Below are 14314 nucleotides of genomic sequence, written 5' to 3' on the forward strand. Positions count from 1 at the left end.
ATGTTCACTCTTACCGCTTTCATTCAGTATAGTACTGGAAGTCCTAGCTCTGGCCATTAGACAAGAAAATGAAATGAAAGGCATCCAAATGAAAGGCATCAGATTGGAAGATGTAAAATTGTCAATACTTGCAGATCAGATGCTGTTATATATAGACAGTAAAGATGCCACCAAAAGCGGTTAGAATAAACAAATAGCATGACACAGAATTGATAAGCAAAAATCTTACTTTTATATACTAATACAGAACTATAAAAATTAAAACAATGCCTTTTATGTTTGCATGAAAAAGAATATCTAGAAATATATTTAACCAGAGATAAAAGATCTGAACACTGACATTGCAAGACATTGGTGAAAGAAATTAAAGATGAGTATTATACTAAGAAATAAGGAGGACAGAAAAGACAAATAGCATATGATCACTTATATGTAGAATTTTAAAAAACAAATGAAGAAAAAACCAGAAATGACCCAAGATACAGGAAATGAACTATTGGCTATTTAAGGGGGAAGAGGATAAAGTTGAGTGAAAGAGGTAAACAGGATTAATATATCCAAATGTCCAGTTATAAAATAAATCATGGGGACATAATATACAGTGTAGGAAATATAGTCAATAATATGGTAATACACTTATGGTGACAGATGGTAATTAGACATTGTGGGGATTTTATAGAATATAAAAATATCAACCACTATTACGTATGAAAATAATTCAATGCTGTATGTCGATATACTTCAATTTTTTTTTATTTCTTTTCAGCGTAACAGTATTCATTGTTTTTGCACCACACCCAGTGCTCCATGCAATCCGTGCCCTCTCCAATACCCACCTGGTTCTCCCAACCTCCCATCCCCCACCCCTTCAAAACCCTCAGATTGTTTTTCAGAGTCCATAGTCTCTCATGGTTCACCTCCCCTTCCAATTTCCCTCAACTCCCTTCTCCTCTCCATCTCCCCTTGTCCTCCTTGCTATTTGTTATGCTCCACAAATAAGTGAAACCATATGATAATTGACTCTCTCTGCTTGACTTATTTCACTCAGCATCATCTCTTCCAGTCCCGTCCATGTTGCTACAAAAGTTGGGTATTCAGGGCGCCTGGGTGGCTCAGTGGGTTAAGCCGCTGCCTTCGGCTCAGTCATGATCCCAGGTCCTGGGTTCAAGCCCTGCATCGGGCTTTCTGCTCAGCAGGGAGCCTGCTTCCTCCTCTCTCTCTGCCTGCCTCTCTGCCTACTTGTGATTTCTCTCTGTCAAATAAATAAATAAAATCTTTAAAAAAAAAAAAGTTGGGTATTCATCCTTTCTGATGGAGGCATAATACTTCAATTTTTTAAGAAAGTCATCCAAATGGGAAAGGAAAAAGTAAAACTGTCACTACTTGCAGAATGACATGACACTATATATATAGAAAACCTTAAATCCTGCATCAAAAAACTATCACAACTAATAAGTGAATTAAATAAAAGTGCCAGATAGAAAGTCAATATAGTAAATTCTGTGGCATTTACACACACTAATAAACTATCAGAAAGAGAAATTAAAACAATTTCACTTACAACTGCATCAAAAATAATAAAATACTTAGAAGGACTATATGTACCCCAATGTTCATGGCAGCACTATCCACAATAACCAAACTGTGGAAAGAGCCAAGATGCCCTTCAACAGATGAATGGATAAAGAAGATATGGTCCATATACACAGTGGAATATTAGCCATCAGAAAGGATGAATACCCAACTTTTGCCTCAACATGGATGAGACTGGAGGAGATTATGCTGAGTCAAATAAGTCAAGCAGAGGAAGACAATTATCATATGGTTTCACTTATTTGTGGAACATAAGGAATAGCATGGAGGACATTAGGAGAGGGAAGGGAAAAATGAAGGGGGAGAAGTTGGGGGGGATGAAAAATGAGAGACTATGGACTCTAAGAAACAAACTGAGGGTTTTAGAGGGGAGGGGGATGGGGGGATGTGTTAGCCTGGTGATGGGTATTAAGGAGGACATGGATTGCGTAGAGCACTGATTGTTAAAAGCAAGCAATGAATCATGGAACACTACATCAAAAACTAATGATGTATGGTGTCTAACATAATAAAAATTTTAAAATGTTGAGTGAAATAAGTCAAGCAGAGAGAGTCAAGTATAGGGTTTTGCTTATTTGTGGAGCATAAGAAATAACACGGAGGACATGGGGAGATGGAGAAGAGAAGGGAGTTGGGGGAAATTGGAGGGTGAGATGAATCATGAGACACTGTGGACTCTGAGAGACAATCTGAGGGTTTTGGAGGAGCGGGGGTTGGGAGGTTGGGTGAGCCTAGTGGTGGGTATTATGGAGGGCACATATTGCATGGAGCAATGGGTGTGGTGCATAAACAATGAATTCTGGAACAATGAAAAGAAACTAAAAAAAGTTAAACAAATAGATAGAAAATAAAATTAAAAAACAAGAAAAATTTAACCAAGAGAACAAAGACCCATAATCTGAAAAGTATAAAACCTCCTGAAGGAAAGATTCATGCATTGTTGGTCGGAATATAAATTATAGTAGCTGCTTTGGAAAACAGTATAGAGGTTCTTCAAAAAATTAGAAATACTGTACAATCCACCAATTCCACTTCTGGACATTTATCTTAACACTAAATCAAAAAATTATATGAACTATGTTCATTGGAGCATTATTTAGAATAGCTAATACATTGAAGGAAACTAAATGTCCATCAATAGATGAAATGGACAAAGAAGATGTGTGTGCATGCACACGCATGGAATATTAAATAATACTAAAGAATGAAATCTTGACATTTACAAAAACATGGATGGACCTAGAGGTTATTGTCCTAAGGTCAATAAGAGAAATTAAAATATTGTGATTTCACTTATATGTATAATCTACAAAACCAAACACATGAACAAACAAAGCAAAACAAAGACAGACTCATACAGAGAGCAAACTGATGGTTGCCAAAAGAGAGAGGTATGAAAGGATGGATGAAATAGGTGAAGGGGATTAACAGGTAGAATACTCCAATTATAAAATATATAAAACACAGTGATATAATGTATGGCATAAGGAATATAGTCAATAATATTGTAACAAGTTTGTATGGTGACAGGTGAGAACTAGATGTATTGTGGTGCATTACTAAAGTATATAAATATCAAGCCACTACGTTGTATACTTGAAAATAATACAATATTGTATATCAGTTACTCAATTAAAAAAAAAAAAATTGTTGCCTGAGAAGCAGTTTTTGGTTTAGCCTCCAGGGAGGAGCTGTGATCCTCTTCAAAGACCAAGGAAACCAGTAGACACAAACTCTGCTCTCTCACACTAGCCCTCTCCAAGTTACCAGTATCCCTATAGAAAGAACTTCTATACACATCTAAGGCCCCGCTTCTGTGGCTGCTGCCAACAGACAGGTCTCTATGTCACCTGACTCTGATAGCCAATGGGGCTTCCATTCAGGAATCCCACAGAACTGTCAAGAAACAAAAAGGTAACTTTTAACCCCTTCCCCCCAAACTCAGTATAGAGGAAGTAGACACACATGCCCATATTCCAGTCTTTCCCTGAAAGGGGTCTATTTAAGCTACTGCCTGGGGGCCAGCCTTCTAATTTATCGTGCACCTAGAGGCTGACTGGAACCTCCTTGAAGACCAGGGATGCCAGCAGACATCTGGTATCTTGGCCTATCCCTCTACCTGCTCTAAGATCTCCCTAGAATGCCTCTGGTCCAGCTTTTGTGTTTGCCACCTAACAGATGGGCTTCTCAATCACCAGGGTCTCATAGAGAATGAGGCTTGCATTCATGAGTCCTACAGAACTGTAGCATACAAAGCAGTTCTTAACAGGCTCAGGAGCACCCTTACACACACAGCTATATTCCTAGGCCCAATGCAAAGAGAGAAGCAAAAACACCCACCTTCCATTTCTCCCTAAATTGAGCCCCCAAGTACGTACTTTCCCAGGTGCTGCCTAAGGATCCAGCTTCCAACTTGCTTGCATGCAGGTGCTGACTGCAATCTTTCCCTTTGGGACCCTGACAAGTTTTGGGAACCCTCAACTACTGGGAGCTAGTAGGAATAAAGATAGTGGCTTGAACATTCACAAAGGTTAAAGAGACAACCAGGAACATGGACTAGGATGATAGATGAATTTTGTCTCCTACAATGAGACCACTGTTAAGACTGGTTTAGGTGGCTGTTTTATCTAATGCACAGGAACGAACACAGAGAGTCAAGGGAAATGAAGAAACAAACTATATTCCCAACTAAAGAACAAGATGAGTCTCCAGAAACAGATCTTAATGAAACAGAGGTAAGGGAATTAACTGATTGAGAGTGAAATTAAAGATGCTCACAGAAATCAGGAGAACTCATAAACAAAGTGAGAATTCAACATAGAGAAAGGAAATACAATAAAATACCTGACAGATTACAACGCTGATGGATATAATTACTGAACTTAAAAATTCAGTAGAGGCATTGAACAGCAGACTGAATCATAAGAAAAAAAATCAGTGAACTTGAGACAGGGAAGTAGAACTCATCCAATCATAGGAGCAAAAGACAAATGATAAAAGATAGCTTAAGGGGACATCATCAAACTGACCAACATACATATTTATAAGGGCCCAGGAAGCAAAGAGAGAAAGAAGGGGTAGAAAGTCTATTCAAAGAATAATGGCTGAACACTTCCTTAACCTAAGAGACATGTAGATTCAAGAAATGCAGATTTTAAAAAAGATGACTACAGAGTAAAACACATTATAATTAAATTGTCAAAAGTTAAAGACAAGGAGATAATCTAAAAAGCATCAAGAGAAAAACAACTTGTTATGTACAAAGGAACCCACATACTATTTTCAGCAGGTTTATTAGCAGAAACTTCACAGGCCAGAAGGGATTGGGATGATGCATTCAAAGTGCTGAAAGCCATTCCAAAGCAACAGAATACACATTCTTCTCTAGCGCACATGGAACATTCTCCAGAATAGATCGCATCCTTGGTCACAAATCAGGTCTCAACTGATCCCAAAAGATTGAGATCATTCCCTGCATATTTGTAGAACATAATGCCCTGAAGCTAGAACTCAATCACAAGAGGAAAGTTGGAAAGAACTCACATACATGGAGGCTACAGAGCATCCTACTAAAGAATGAAGAGATTATGCTGAGTGAAATAAGTCAATCAGAGAGAGTCAATTATCATATGGTTTCATTTATTTGTGGAGCATAACAAATAGCATGGAGGACAAGGGGAGATGGAGAGGAGAAGGGAGTTGAGGGAAATTGGAAGGGGAGGTGAACCATGAGAGACTATGGACTCTGAAAAACAATCTGAGGGCTTTGAAGGGGCGGGGGGGTGGGAGGCTGGGGGAACCAGGTGGTGGGTATTAGAGAGGGCACGGATTGCATGGAGTACTGGGTGTGGTGCAAAAACAATGAATACTGAATGCTGAAAAGAAATTAAAAATTTTTAAAAAATGAATGGGTCAACCAGGAATTGAAAAAGAAGAATTGAAAAAAATTTATGGAAACAAATGAAAATGAAAATACAACTGTTCAAACTCTGTGGGACACAGCAAAGGCGGTCTTTATATATAGTATATAGTGATACAAGCCTTTCTCAAGAAACAAGAAAGGTCTCAAGTACACAACCTAACCCTACACCTAAAGGAGCTGGAGAAAGGACAGCAAAGAAAGCCTAAACCCAGCAGGAGAAGAGAAATAATAAAGATCAGAGCAGAAATCAATGAAATGGAAACCAAAAAAAACAATAGAACAAATCAACAAAACTAGGAGGTGGTTCTTTGAAAGGATTAATAAGATTGATAAACCCCTGGCCAGACTTATCAAAAAGGAAAGAGAAAGGACCCAAATAAATAAAATCATGAATAAAAGAGGAGAGATCACAACCAACACCAAAGAAATACAAACAATTATAAGAACATATTATGAGCAACTATACACCAGCAAATTTGACAATCTGGAAGAAATGGGTGCATTCCTAGAGATGTATAAACTACCAAAACTGAACCAGGAAGAAATAGAAAACCCGAACGGACACATAACCAGTAAGGAGATTGAAGCAGTCATCAAAAATCTCTCAACAAACAAGGGCCCAGGGCCAGATGGCTTCACAGGGGAATTCTATCAAACATTTTAAGAAGAATTAATACTTATTCTCCAGAAACTGTTCCAAAAATAAAAATGGAAGGAAAACTTCCAAACTCATTTTATGAGGCCAGCATTACCTTGATCCCAAAACCAGAAAAAGACCCCATCAAAAAGGAGAATTACAGACCAATATCCTTGGTGAATACAGATAGAAAAATTCTCACCAAAATACTAGCCAATAGGATCCAATAGTACATTAAAAGGATTATTCACCACAACCAAGTAGGATTTATTCCTGGGCTGCAAGTTTGGTTCAACATCTGCAAATCAATCAATGTGATACATTAATAAAAGAAAGAACAAGAACCATATGATACTCTCAATAGATGCTGAAAAAGCATTTGACAAAGTACAGCATCCTTTCTTGATCAAAACTCTTCAAAGTGTAGGGATAGAGGGTTCTTACCTTAATATCAACAAAGCCATCTATGAAAAACCCACAGCGAATATCATTCTCAATGGGGAAAAACAGAGCTTTTCCCCTAAGGTCAGGAACACGGCAGGGCTGTTCACTATTAACACTGCTATACAACATAGTACTAGAAGTCCTAGCATCAGCAAACAGACAACAAAAAGAAATAAAAGGCATCTGAATTGGCAAAGAAGAAGTCAAACTCTCACTCTTTGCAGATGATAGGATACTGTATGTGGAAAACCCAAAAGACTCCACCCCAAAACTTCTGGAACTCATACAGGAATTCAGTAAAGTGTCAAGATATAAAATCAATGCACAGGGGCTCCTGGGCGGCTCAGTGGTTAAAGCCTCTGCCTTCAGCTTGGGTCATGATCTCGAGGTCCTGGGATCGAGCTCCACATTGGGCTCTCTGCTCAGTGGGGGACCTGCCTCCCCCTCTCTCTGCCTGCCTCTCTGCCTACTTGTGATCTCTGTATTTCAAATAAATAAATAAAATCTTTAAAAAAATCAATGCACAGAAGTCAATTGCATATCTATACACTAACAGCAAGACAGAAGAAAGAGAAATTAAGGAGTCGATCCCATTTATAATTGCACCCAAAACCATAAGATACCTAGGAATAAACCTAACCAAAGAGGCAAAGAATCTGTACTCAGAAAACTATAAAGTACTCAGGAAAGAAATTGAGGAAGACACAAAGAAATGGAAAAACATTCCATGCTCATGGACTGGAAGAGCAAATATTGTGAAAATGTCTATGATACCTAAATCAATCTACACATTTAATGCAATCCTTATCAAAATATCATCCATTTTTTTCAAAGAAATGAAACAAATAATCCTAAAATTTATATGGAACCATAAAAGACCCCGAATAGCCAGAGGAATGTTGAAAAAGAAAACCAAAGTTGGCAGCATCACAATTCCAGACTTCAAGCTCTATTACAGAGCTGTCATCATCAAGACAGTATGGTACTGGCACAAAAACAGACTCATAGATCAATGGAACAGAATAGAGAGCCCAGAAATAGACCCTCAAATCTATGGTCAACTAATCTTTGACAAAGCAGGAAAGAATGTCCATTGGAAAAAAGACAGTCTCTTCAACAAATGGTGTTGTAATTGGACAGCCACATGCAGAAGAATGAAACTGGACCATTTCCTTATACCATACACAAAAATAAACTCAAAATAGGTGAAAGACCTCAATGTGAGACAGGAATCCATCAAAATCCTTGAGGAGAACACAGACAGCAGCCTCTTTGACCTCTACCGCAGCAACTTCTTCCTAGAATCATCGCCAAAGGCAAGGGAAGCAAGGGCTTGAACTATTGGGACTTCATCAAGATCAAAAGCTCTTGCACAACAAAGGAAACACTTAACAAAACCAAAAGACAACTGACAGAATGGGAGAAGATATTCGCTAATGACATATCAGATAAAGGGCTAGTATCCAAAATCTATAAAGAACTTATCAAACTCAGCACCCAAAGAACAAATAACCCAATCAAGAAATGGGCAGAGGACATGAACAAACATTTCTGCAAAGAAGATATCCAGATGGCCAAAAGACATATGAAAAAGTGTTCCACATCACTCAGCATCTGGGAAATACAAATCAAAACCACAATGAGATACCACCTCACACCAGTCAGAATGGCTAAAATTAACAAGTCAGGAAATGACAGATGTTGGTGAGGATGCAGAGAAAGGGGAACCCTCCTACACTGTTGGTGGGAATGCAAGCTGGTGCAACCACTCTGGAAAACAGTGTGGAGGTTACTCAAAAAGTTGAAAATAGAGCTACCCTATGACCCAACAATCACACTACTGGGTATCTACCCTAAAGATACAAATGTAGTGATCTGAAGGGGCACGTGCACCCAAATGTTTATAGCAGCAATGTCCACAATAGCCAAACTATGGAAAGAACCTAGATGTCCATCAACAGATGAATGGATAAAGAAGATTTGGTATATATATACAATGGCATACTATGTAGCTATCAAAAGAAATGAAATCTTGGCATTTGCAATGACATGGATGGAACTAGAGGGTATGATGCTGAAAGAAACAAGTCAATCAGAGAAAGATAATTATCATATGATCTCCCTGATATGAGGAATTTAAGAAACAGGGTGGGAGGTTGGGGAGTAGGGAAGGAAAAATTGAAACAAGATGGGATTGGGAGGGAGACAAACCATAAGAGACTCTTAATATCACAAAACAAACTGACGGTTGCTGCGGAGGGGGAGTATGGAAAGGGTGGTTGGGTTATGGACATTGGAGAGGGTATGTGATATGGTGAGTGCTGTGAAGTGTGTAAGTCTGACGATTCACAGACCTGTACCCATGGGGCAAATAATACATTATATGTTAATAAAAATAATTTTTTTTAAAAGTGCTAAAAGGAAAATCTACCAGCCAAGAATACCCAGCAAAGTTGTCTTTTAGAATTAAAGGAGAGGATGGTATTACATATTAAAAACCCTAAAGATTACACACACACACACACACACACAGTTGTAAACAAATTCAGTAAAGTTGCAACATATAAAATCTTTATATAAAAATTAGTTGAGGGACGCCTGGGTGGCTCAGTTGGTTGGACGACTGCCTTCGGCTCAGGTCATGATCCCGGGGTCCAGGGATCGAGTCCCACATCGGGCTCCCAGCTCCATGGGGAGTCTGCTTCTCCCTCTGAACTTCTCCTCGCTCATGCTCTCTCTCAAATAAATAAATAAAATCTTTTAAAAAAAATTAGTTGAGTTTATGTTACCCTTCATAAGTGTAAGAGAGTTGCCAGACAAGCAAAAAGTGAAAGAGTTCAGCAACACTAGACTGACCTTATAAGAAACGTTAAAAAGACTTTAAGCTGAAACATAAGGGCATGAATTCATAACAGAAAACACATATGAAAGGATAAATGGAACCAATAAAGATAAATATATAGTTAAATTCAGAATAGTCTAATGAGATTTTATTGGTGAGTTAATTACTTATAAAACCAATATGAAGATTACAAGGCAAAAGTACTAAAAATAACTAAAACTACATTGACTTGTTAATGGAGAATCAAGATAAAAAGTGTAAATTGTGACATCAAAAATAAGAATGTGAAGGGGGAAGCAAAAATAGAGAGACTTAGAATACACTCAAACTTAAGTTGTTACCAGCTTAAAAGTGACTTTTATAACTTTTTTAGGAGTTTGAGATAAGCTTCATGGTAACCATAAAGCAAAACCCTACAGTAGATATACAAAAGATAAAGAAAAAGGAATCTAAGCATACCACTACAGAGGAATAATCTATTTACAGAGAAGAAGAGAAGAAAGGAACAGAAGAATTACAAAGCAGCCAGAAAACAATTAACATATGGCAATAAGTTCAAATCTATTAATAATTACACTAAATGGAAATAGACTAAATTCTTAGACCAAAAGACATAGAGCAGATGAGTGAATAAAAAAACAAGACCCACCTCTATGCTGACTATAAGAGACTCACTTTGGCTTTAAGAACACACATAGGCTAAAAATGAAGGGATGGGAAAAGATATTCCATACATATAGAAACCAAAAGAAAGCTCATGTAGCCATAGTTGCATTAGATAAAATAGGCCTTAAGACAAAGACTGTAGTTAGAGACAGAGAAGGTCATTATATAATCATAAAGGTATTAATTCATGAAAAGAATATAATGTTTATAACTATTAATGCATTCAGCATAGAAGCATCTAAATATAAAAAATCAACCAATATTAATAAACCTAAAAAGAGAAATATACTGCAATATACAATAAGGGGCTTCATACTCAACCTTCATCAATATATAGGTTATCCAGGAGAAAATCAGTAAGGAAATATTGGACTTCAATGACACATTTGACTGGATAGACTTCATGAACATTCAAAGAATATTCCATTCAATAGCATCAGAATACCCACTCTTTTCAAGCACACATGGAACACTCTCCAAGACAGACCACATGTTAGGCCACAAAACAGGTCTTAATAAAGATTTAAAATTACATCATTTTTTCTGGCCACAGTGATATGACTAGAAGTAAATTAGAAGAAGAAATAAATTAGAAGAAGACACATAAATTAGAAGAAAAGCCACAAATATGTAGAGATAAAACAACATGGTACTAAACTATCAATTGGGTCTAAGAAGAAATCATGAGAGAAATTTTAAAATATCTTGAAACAAATGAAAATAGAAACACAACATACCAAAAAGTATGGGATGCAGCAAAAATGCTTTTAAAAGGAAAGTTTAAATGGCAAATCCACACATTAAAAAACAAGATAAATGATTATCTCAAATAATCTCTCTCCACCTCAAGGAACTAGAAATAGGTGAAAATGTTAAGCCCAAAGTTAGTAGGAGGAAGGAGATAACAAAGATCAGAGCAGAAATAAATGAGAGATCAAAGTCACAATATAAAAGGTCAGTGAAACTAAGAGCTGGTTTTTTGAAAGATAAACAAAATAGACAATCCTTCTAGAGTCATCAAGAAAAAAAACACAAATAAAATTGGAAATTAAAGATGGAACATTACAACTGATACCATAGAAATATATAGGATAAGAGACTGCTATGCACAATTATATGCCAACAAATTGGACAATGTTGAATTAATGTGAAAATGCTAGAAATGTAACACCTACCAAGACTGAATTATGAGGAAATAGAAAATCTGAAGAGACCAATTAATAGTAGGGAGATTCCATCAGTAATCAAAAATTTTCCTAAAAAGTCTGGGACAATCTGCAGTATGCTGGTCAGCTTTTTAAGATAAGATGCTGAAAACTCCAGTGGGGAAGGAAATGTTCACAAACTCACTGTGTTCCCTTCACACTCCTCGGGTCCTATATCAACTGGTTTAACACAGAGCAATAAATCTGACTTTGTTATTTTTTTTAAAAGCCCAAGGGAGCACCTGGGTGGCCCAGTCAGTTGGGCCGCTGCCTTTGACTCAGGTCATGATCACAGGGTCCTGGGATTGAGCCCCACATTGGACTATTTGCTCAGCAGAGATTCTACTTCTCCTTCTTCTCCGCCCCTCCTCACTGCACATGCCTCCTATCTCTCAAATAAATAAAATCTTTAAAAAAAAAAAAAGGACTAGACAGGTTTGCTTGGTTTATTCTTTCAAAGAATTTAAGAACTAATACCAATCCTTCTGAAACTCTTCCAAAAATAAGTAAAATAGCAAGATACAAAATCAATATACATGTGTCAGTTGTATTTCTATGCACTAATATTGAACTATCAGAAGTAAAAGTAAGGAAAGCAATCACACTGACATTTGCATCAAGAGGAATAAAATACCTAGGGATATATTTCACTAAGGAGGTAAAAGGTATGTATGCTGCTCCTGTAAGACATTAATGAAAGAAACTGAAAAAGACACAAATAAATGGAAAGATACTCTTTTTTATTGAGTTTTTAAAATTTTTTATTTTTTCAGCGTAACAGTATTCTGTTTTTGCACCATATCCAGTGCTCCATGCAATCTGTGCCCTCTCCAATACCCACCACCTGGCTCCCCCAACCTCCCACTCCCGCCCCTTCAAAACCCTCAGATTGTTTTTCAGAGTCCATAGTCTCTCATGGTTCACCTCCCCTTCCAATTTCCCTCAACTCCCTTCTCCTCTCCATCTCCCCTTGTCCTCCATGCTATTTGTTATGCTCCACAAATAACTGAAACCATATGATAATTGACTTTCTCTGCTTGACTGGAAGAGATTATGCTGAGTGAAATAAGTCAAGGAAAGATATTCTTTATTCTTATATTGAAAGAATATTGTTGAATGTCCTTACTATCCAAAAGGATCTACAGGTTCTATGAAATTCCCATCAAAATCCCAATAGCGTTCTTCACAGAAATAGAACAAGTAATTGTAAAATTTGTATGGAACCATGAATGACCCCAACTAGGTAAAGAGATCTTGGTTAAAAAGAACAAAGCTGGAGTATCATGCTGCCTGATTACAAGCTATATCATAAAGCTATAGTTATTAAAACAGTATGTATCAGCATAAAAACAAATACAAAGAACAACAGAACAGAATAAAGAACCCAGAAATAAACCAACCTACTTATGGTCAATTAATTTATGACAAAGGGACCAAGCATATACAACAGGGAAAGCAGTCTCTTCAATAAATGGTGACAGGAAAAGTAGACAGCCACATGCAAAGAATGAAATGGAACCACTGTCTTACACACCATACACAAAAATTGCTCAAAATTGATTAAATACTTGAATGTTACTTGAAACCATGAAACTCCAGAAAAAAAAATAATGGATAATCTCCTTGACATTGGTCTTGGCAAAGATTTCTTTGAATTTGTCCACAAAGTCAACAAAAGCAAATATAAACAAGTCAGACTACATCAACCTAAAAATCTTTTGTACAGCAAAGAAAACCATCAATGAGATGAAAAGGCAATCTACGGAATGGGAGAAGGTATTTGCAAATCATATAAATGATAAGGGGTTAATATCCAAAATGCACTATGAAGTCATATAACTCAGTAGAAAAAGGGCAAACAATTGAATTATCATGTAGTCAGAGAAACTGAAGAGACATTTTTCCCAAGAAGACATACAAATGGCTACATGAAAAGGTACATGAAAAGGTGCTCAACATCACTGATCATTAGGGAAATAAAAATCAAAGCCACAATGTATGATATCTCACACCTGTTAGAATGATTAGTATCAAACAGACAAGAAATAGAGAAAATCCCAAGATGGCAACATTAGAAGATCCTGAACTCACCTCCTCCACAGACACACGAAATCTACACCTATTTTTAGAGCAATTCCCCCTGAAGAAAAACTAAGGGATGACTGAAGTTTCTGAACAAGAAAAGATAGAATGGAAAGAGAGACAGTCACAGTAATGAAGACACCTTCCCCAATGCTGCTGCAAACCACAGTGGGGAGGGATAACACTGAGGGATGGGGAGCAGATTTGTCTACTCTGGATCACACACATACAAAAGTCGTGATTTAAAAGAGCAACTAGTACATAAAAGAGCCAGCCTTTGCACTTCACCAAATGGTGGAAGAGCTGTTGGAATTCTCTCTAGGCTGGTGGGCACCACAGTTTACACTTTCCCTCTGCCCTGATAGCATGAATAGGAGAAGGGTCTCTTTGCCCTATGTGGGCTCCTGCCTCAGTGAGCCCTGGGCTCCTAGCCTGCACCAGCTCCTGTTGTCTGACAATGACAGTCCCTAGGATGGTACACGCTGGGATACCCCTGGGGTCTGGTCAGCCTTCACTACAACTCCAGCTGATATGCCAAGGTAGCACAAGGGCAAAGAATCCTGGAACATGCCAGGTCTGCACCACTTCAGCTTCAGACGGCTTGGTAGAGCACCTCTTGCACAGAATGCTCTGGAACCTCTGGCTGATTCCTGCCTTGGCTTTAGTCACCCTGCCAGGGCACTCCCTCTGTGGTGTGCCCTGGAACAACCCAGCCTATACCTAGTTCAGCTTTAGCTATCCTGCCATGGGACCATTTGTGTGGAAAACCCCAGGACCCCCCAGCTTAGACACTTCAACTTCAGCTATCCTGCCAAAGTGACCTCTACACATAGAGCCTTAGGATGCCCCAACTCCCATCCACTTCAACTTCAGCTGTCCTGTCAGAATGGCCTCTGTGCACAGAGTCAGGGACCTCTCTGGCC

Source organism: Enhydra lutris, unplaced genomic scaffold, assembly GCF_002288905.1.
Source record: "Enhydra lutris kenyoni isolate GAN:26980312 unplaced genomic scaffold, ASM228890v2 scaffoldscaffold42, whole genome shotgun sequence".
Classification (NCBI taxonomy): domain Eukaryota; kingdom Metazoa; phylum Chordata; class Mammalia; order Carnivora; family Mustelidae; genus Enhydra; species Enhydra lutris.